A 7,758-nucleotide genomic window follows, 5' to 3' on the forward strand; every position below is an offset into this window, starting at 1 on the left:
ACACTAAAGAATGAATGACATAAACCTGAAACCACCACATCCTCAAGCTCTCCTGCCATCTGTACAGTGCAGCTGCACTGGTCCTAATCCCAGACACCCTTGCTGAAGAGTTGTGTCCCAGCAATTTCAGGCCTCTTATGGGGATACATTTTACATGAGCAACAGGCTCCACACTTTGGCTTAAAAGAGGCCCAATACAGGTTGCTCATACTAGTCAATGAAACGCAGTACCTGGTGTTTGTTAAACCCTGAATGTGACGCCAAGCACACCTACCATGGCAAAAACCTTCAGCGCTTGCTGGGCTCAAACCAGTAATAACCTGGAAAGAAATATAAACCGCACTCCTTGATGGGGGCATAGATACCATCGTGGGTCTCACCTCTGTATCGCAGCCAAGGGCAAGGAGGAAACTTGGGGAGGAAAGGCAAGCTTTCCTCAGAGCCCTAAATCAGGAGCACGTTGTCTGCCCTAAGAATTAGTCGTGCAGATGTGTACATAAGGTGGTTTCACGCGTTTGTATCCTGCACACCCCTAGCATCAGGTGCCGTGGCACATGCTACCATCAGCTAACACGCCCGAGGCCACCAGATGCCCCCTTCCGATGCTCCGGTTGCATTCACTTATGTCCATGTAGCGGTGGTCCCTGTTAATAAGGCTGCAGTGGCATCTACTGGTCACAGCCCGGCGAGACAGGCGGTAGCTATGTCAGCTCGCAAAGTTTCTCACACAGAATCACAGAACCAACCAGGCTGGAAAAGACCTGTAAGAGCATGAATGACAGAAGAGCTTTTCCAGGCTTTTTGCACTCCTAGTATTTCTTCCTCTGCTGCTATATCTTACTGCTGCCTTTTATTCTTGTTGCTGTTAAGCTGCTTTGAAGAGGTTACAGTAGTGGACATTACAGCTTCTTGTCATCAATGAAGAGATAAGGAAATACCTCAGGATGTGAATGTAGCACTCCGACCAACCCACAGTTAGCCTGTACCCTACCAGTAGTACAGCAAAAATCAGTGCCGTTTTATGCCTGGCTCAGCTGGGCTGCTGAGAAAGCCTACAAGGCCATTTCCAGCCACTGAGCCACATTTGGCCCTCCCTAGATACTTGTGTTTAGCACACCTTGCAATGTTTTTATTCCTTCAGGTGCTCAAAGATGCGCATGAATGAGACAGGATGTGATTCAGTTACAGAGAGAGAGAAAAAAAGCTCAACTCAGGCTGGTGTGAACGATTAAATGAGGCTTGTGGACATGTGTGTTATAAGAGTTTGTCACTAGGGAGTTTCTCTTATCAGTGCCGAGTTCTAACTGCAAAGCAAAACTAAGCATTGTACTGCAGCTCTCAGTCTGTGGAAAGCAAAGTATCCAACACTTGATCTTACAAAGAAATCAGAGTTTTCTTCTGTCACAGGGAAGAAAATAACAACTGGTCCAATCGCAAGTGCAAGCACGGGCAAGAAGCACAACATTGGGTCAGGGCCAGAAAAAAGAGATGCGACTGACACCTCTATTATGACAACTGCTGGTTTGGTCATCTTCAGAGATTCCCTCCTTTGTAAAGAAATACTTAGAGCAGTACTTCAAGGCTTGAAAACTTTTCCAGTTTTTAAAGAGATGTGCCTTGGTGAGGGCTTTCTTCTTAAATCAGTATGTAAATAAGCAATACAACATTCCCTATTCCATTTGGAACACACTGTTCTCAGAGTCTAGCCTTGCTTGCAGAGGTGAAGCTCTGAGAAACATGAATTAACATGAAGGTAATGGTAAGATCCTAAGAGCTGTTAATCCACCAAGAGACCGGGGAGGAAGGAGAAAGGAAAAACAAGGAGAAAACCTACCCTCAGGCACGTGAATCTGCACATGATCTTTCAGAGTGGTACCTATGCTGCATCTTTCACTGGTCACAGCCCTTGTGGGGAACTCCAGACACTGCTCAGCCCTTTGGAAAATGCTGACACTGATTTAGATGCCAGAATAGAGACAGGAAAGTCTTATTTAAAGCTTCTATTTTTAAAAGGCTGGGCGTAGCATAAAAAGTTGTATGTTTGGGTGGGAAACGCAAGTTTAGCAACGCATCATTCATATTGCTTTCATCAGAACTTATTCATTCAGGAGAGTTGCACAACCCACTTCCACAGAAGCGTCATTTAAAATACAAGTCTGTTAATGAATTGCTTCACAGCGAGATGCAGCCTCCTGCTCCACACCACGTTGCATGGACCAGAGAAGTCCACTTCAGATCTTCTAATGGAGGTCCCTGGGGATAATCCTGCCCACAGAGAACATCTCTACAGCCCTGCATGAACTGCCTGTGTCTCTAAAACACCCCATTTGCAACTGAAACCCTCTACAACCTCCAGTCATTCTTTTACCGTACAAGGTTCTCCTCTTGCAGCTCCAGGCTCCTTAGGGCAAGACTGTCTTTAGTCAATCTGCACAGACATATGACGTTCAGTTCCATTTAGATCTTGTAAGTACAGCTGTAATATTTAAAGTGTCTTAAAAAGCATGAAGAATGACTCTGGGTGGTATTAATCTGAACAGTTTCAAACTGAAAAGGTCAAACAAAGGTGAGTCTATTTATCTTAAAAGCTTCCATCAAACAGCCCCAATCCAGCTTCAGATAATATCTCAGAATGTCACTCCAGCTGAGAAATAGTATCCTAAGGAAAACAGTTATAATAAGAGCATGTAATCAAACAAGTATTTTGAAGCCAGTCTTCTGCATTCCAGTTTTAGAAGGAATACTATCAAATCCTGTTTGCCTTTGGGACCTTTACTTCACCTGTTCCAACAGCTAGGAATACAACTGTGAGACATCCTCATCAGACATGATACAGTAAACCTAATATTAACAGACTAAAAGATCCATCACAGACACAGCAGTAATACTGTATAGCTTTACTCACCCCAGCATCTCAGAACTGTGTTGTTGGAACAAAAAGGAACACTGTTATCAAAGCTTGCAGGATGGACAACAGAGGCTCAGTTATTTAGCAAGCAGCAGACTGCAGATCAGCACACACCAACCAAACCCACACACAGTTCTACAGGACGTGACCACATTTTATTGCTACTAACTCATCCTATTACCAAAAGGCTGCTACAAAAGGTGTAGTATTAGCTTTATGTACAAGCAGTAAAACATGCATGGCCTTCCAGCTAAAGCTCCAGCCTTGGCATCAGGATTTTAGCTTAGTTCCACCCTCTGAAAGGTGTATAACTTTGCACAGCCCTGTAGCCACTCCAGTCCTATTTCCTACTTGAAGAATGAGAACTGCTACTTGCTTTCTCACACCCACAACAAAGCTAGCATGAATGTGTTAAAGTTTGCTTGGGATCCACAAGAAACACAACATGAGTGCAGACTAAACCCATTGGCCAACACTACACTGTATCTTGTAGCCTGGAACTTCTAATGTACACAGTCAGGCATAATAACTTCTAACTCATAACTTTTACAACTCCAGAGCAGGTGTTCAGATTCTAAGGGTGGAGAAGGAAAATGTGCTTCTTTTAATTTACCATGCAGATACACTTTTCAAAGTTGCCCAATATTCTTTCACTTGGGAACATCTCCCTGTAGCCTTGACTTGACAGGAGCACAAGAAAAGGTAACACTAAGAGTCACATTTGACAACCAAGCCATCAGCTGGGTTTTTTTTCCAGCCTGAAGAGTTCAAACCAGTGGTTTTTGCTCTGTGTGGCAGCAAAGGGACTGAAGGAAGGTAAGAGGCTGAATGGTAGGATGAGCTCATTCTTGGTCATGGAAAAGGAGCACTACTTGCAACTAAAGCTTTGCAGAGCATCATTGCTTCAGCTGAAAGCAGTGACAGAGGTCTGAGTCATTCAATCAGCTGTCTGGGTCACATACACATTGTTGTGGTCATTTTCAGGCATCATTGCCCTTGATTTTCTCTGTGTAACAAGACCCCTCCCACTCACCCGTCTCTGTTCCTCATATCAAAGAGGTTTCTGATAAGTGTTAAATGACTCAGACTTTGCACTAGACACGGCGCTGTTTCATCATGAGCATGAAACAGGCAGTGACAGAAGGTCAACCTTCAAAATCCTTCAGAAGCACCTTGCCCAGAGGGTAGACAGACTCTTTGCAAGCTTGACTCAGAATGGATCATGGCTGTCTGCTCTGCACCCAGTCACATCAACCTCCGACCCCAGTTCAGACCTGCAACAGAAGTTTAAACTCTCCTAAAGCAAGAATAAAATAGGGGGATTTATTTTACCTTTTCATGCAAATACCATTGCTTACCGCTGTATAATCTCTCCATGTACTGTAGGCTGGTTATCTTCCAAAGGGTGACATTTTCAGTTTTCCTGTTCCACATATACAAGGTATTTCTTGTTGTCTTATTTCACAGAATCACAGAATGGTCTGGGCTGGAAGGGACCTTTAAAGCTCATCCAGTTCCTATCCCCTGCCACACCTTCCACTAGAGCAGGCTGCTCCAATCCCCTCTGTCCAACCTGGCCTTAAGCACTGCCAGGGATGGGGCAGCCACAGCTTCTCTGGGCACCCTGTGCCAGCACCTCAGCACCCTCATAGTAAAGCATTTTTTGCTAATGTCTAATACAGTAATGTCTGTCAGCTTAAAGACATCCCCCTTTGTCCTGTCTTCTTCCAAAGTTTCAGATACTTATGCTACTGGCTTCATCAACTTGCAGCATAGCCAAGAGATACCAAAACTAAAGTATTACCATCCTTCTCATCATGGCCATTTATTACAGAGTAGCTTTTAAACATGGAGACCTACAGATCCACTGTGGTGAAGATCAGCTTTTCCCAACAGCTTTGTGAGTACTGCCTGGTACTCATTCCAGGGTTTGAACTGACTGGGGGGTTTATTAGTAATGGAGGGATACAAGAGATCCATGCATTACTACTTCAGCTACAGCCAGGGAAAAGCATTTTTCTGCAGCACAGCAAAACACATCTGCCTGCCTGGTGTGTCTCAAAGGCAGTCTCCAAAAGTCTCATTGCAAAACATTGCAAGGTCTCCACAGGGAGAGATGGCACAGTTCTTACACTTGATGCCATTATATGAAGAACTAGTCTCTGATGACCAGCTATAAGACATGGGGATACAACACTGACATTCTCTCCTTAGTTTTACCACAGTCTTCACCTGGAATCTAAGCCAGGATACTCAGGACAGCAACAACAGCTTCTTACCTTCACAGCTTTAATAAATCCAGAGGTGCCAGATACAGATGTCCCTGCAAGTACGTATTTTGCAAACATATCTATGTAACTTTTACCTCAAAGCCTACACTGAGCTCACCTAATGCCCTCCAAACGCAGGCCACTCTCATGAGCAGTCACTTGGAAAAGCTGAAGTGAGGAAGTGCCTAAAGAAACCTGGGGGAAATACAGCCCTTGCCACAAGTTGATACCATCCCCCACCCCTCCTCTGTTTCTGTTCTGGATCCGCTTTTGACACAGCCTGACACACCCCAAGTGGGAAAGTCTGCTTATGGAGAAGGAAGAAATATTATGTCTACTACATAGAGGATGTAAAGAGAATCTATGTAAAGCAGGTTGGACAGGAATGGAATTTTGGGAAACAGATGCATCTGTGAGCTGAAGTGACCCCAGCAGTACCTGAAGTTTAATACTGAGCAAATTCTTTTCCCCATAGCTAAGGTAAGATCATAACAGATATACAGAGGCCTACCAAGAAGATAAGACACTTTCTCCAGACCTTGTGTCTGTTAATAGTAACATAAACACAAGAAAAAATAAAGCATCATATGCCCACTAGTGATAACTTAAAACAGCAGCATAGTACAAGGAGAGGGGAGCTATAGAAAGTGTATTGGAAGAAGAATTAAGTCTTTTACTTAAAAAATGCTTATTTATTATTCTTTGTGATGTTACATTCTCATGTGCTCAAAATACACATTTAGCTACTAAGAGCCTCCTAGCTATAGGCAGTTAGGAGATCCCATAGGAAAAGAAATCAAACTCCGAACAGATCATGTGCAGTCTTCGCTAACTCCAAGAATGAAGTCATGGGTTATCTATATCCCATTAACCTCATTCTTGACTAGAGGAGCGTTTTAGCTTAGAAACTGATTGAGAAGGTGCAAATAGAGGTTTCCTGTCTTTTTCCATAGTACTTCTGGCAGAGAAAAGCTGCTGCTCAATTACAGTTTTCCCCACTCACCATCTCAAACGGTAGGAGAATTACAGGTGTTCAAATCCTATTTCCTCTGCCTCCTGTGAGCATGCTCTCTCCAAACAGACCTTAACTTTGTACCTCCTCAGAAGTAAACCATCACTACCTTTAATGCTGTGGGTATGGTCAATGCCGACAGAAAATCCACCCACTTCCCAGCACCTAAACCTTGCAACAGTTTATGCTAGATTCAGAGAACTTACCCAAACATCTTTGTCTTCTGGTTATTTTCCAGACCTTTTCCTCTTCACCCAGCTCCTCCAGCACATGTCGAGTGCATCTCCCTCTCAAAGGGATCTGGCACATGGATTGCAGGGCATTTTCTCCAGAGCAGTGCAGAAGGAACACGCACCATAGCCCTCCTGGCACAGCAGAACAAGGCTGATATCCACCTCCACAGTCTCTTCCCTCAAGGTAATTATTCACAGGCAACTGGAGAAAAAAAACAACAACAAAACGGCGCTCACACTTAGAAGAGCTCAAGACTTGGACCAACCTGGTGATGAGAGTCCATGTTTGTTAATACCTCTGGCCTGGCAACCACCTTTGCTTATATTTGTTATCTCTCAAGCATCTTTTTTGCCCGATATAATCAAGGCCCTGCAGTTTTCCCCACAGCATGGGTGCTTTATTTGTTTAAATAAGAAACCACAAGGATTTGCTTCTAAGCTAAGCAGCAACAGACTCAACTGTTTACAAGCTTTCCCCTGGACCTCTGCATCTTGTCTCAGATTAGACAGAATGGAGCACCTGGATAAGCTTCTTAGTTCTGTGTCCCACCCACATAGGTAATGCAAAACAAGGTCACATAGAAAGAAAGAGCACACACCAGGATATTTTGTCTCAGTGACAACTATTTAAGCTTTTCTAACTATTGAAAGCAACTCAGACCTGAATTTGAGGTTACTTCATGGGCTTTTCTGCTAAATGTGAGTTGCTCATCTGCATACACACTTGTATTATAAAAAAGAATAAAAACCAGGTAGCTTACTGACCTGTGCTATGAAAATCCAAAAACCACTGAGTCAAGACAGTGCCAAAGAGCAGTAAAAGCAGAGCTGCTCCATATGAAGGGCCAGGCCAGGACTGGAGGGCAACCTCTTCACTGCTCCCATAACATCACTCATGTAAGGACTGAACACCTACCCTGAGCTTAACTAGAGAATTGGTCCCAGGTGCGCCCGGCTGGGGCAATTGAAGGCCTGCCTGTGCCCGCAGGTGACTGAGAGCCCTAAATAGGCATGAACTGTCAAGTGCCTGCCTCAAAGCATGTCTGATACCTACAAGATTTTGGTGCACACACAGGCAATCTGAAGCACAGAATCCCAGATTGGTTTGGTTTAGAATGGACCTTAAAGCCCATACAATTCCAACCCCCTGCCATAGGCAGGGATACCTTCCACTAGCACAGGTTGCTCCAAGCCACGTCCAGCCTGGCCTTGAACACTGCCAGGGATGGGGCAGCCCCAGCTTCTCTGGGCACCCTGTGCCAGCGCCTCAGTGGCTGAGTCTAGGACAGCAATAAGGGGAGCAAATATCCTGTGATTTTACCTGTGCTTTGACAA

General features: G+C 44.4%; 1 protein-coding gene across 1 annotated transcript in view; it reads right to left on the reverse strand.

The window, feature by feature from the left end:
* Positions 1 to 7,357, reverse strand: part of BMP2 (bone morphogenetic protein 2) — a 214,660-nt gene extending 207,303 nt beyond the window's left edge. Inside the window, exons 1-2 of the mRNA XM_065682366.1 lie at positions 7,189 to 7,357; positions 6,397 to 6,689 (exon numbers count right to left, since the gene is read on the reverse strand). The gene's annotated coding sequence lies outside the window, so the exon portion shown is untranslated. The remainder of the gene's footprint in view (positions 1 to 6,396; positions 6,690 to 7,188) is intronic.
* Between the last annotated feature and the right edge of the window lie 401 nt (positions 7,358 to 7,758).

This window comes from Lathamus discolor, chromosome 5 (genome assembly GCF_037157495.1).
Source record: "Lathamus discolor isolate bLatDis1 chromosome 5, bLatDis1.hap1, whole genome shotgun sequence".
Classification (NCBI taxonomy): domain Eukaryota; kingdom Metazoa; phylum Chordata; class Aves; order Psittaciformes; family Psittacidae; genus Lathamus; species Lathamus discolor.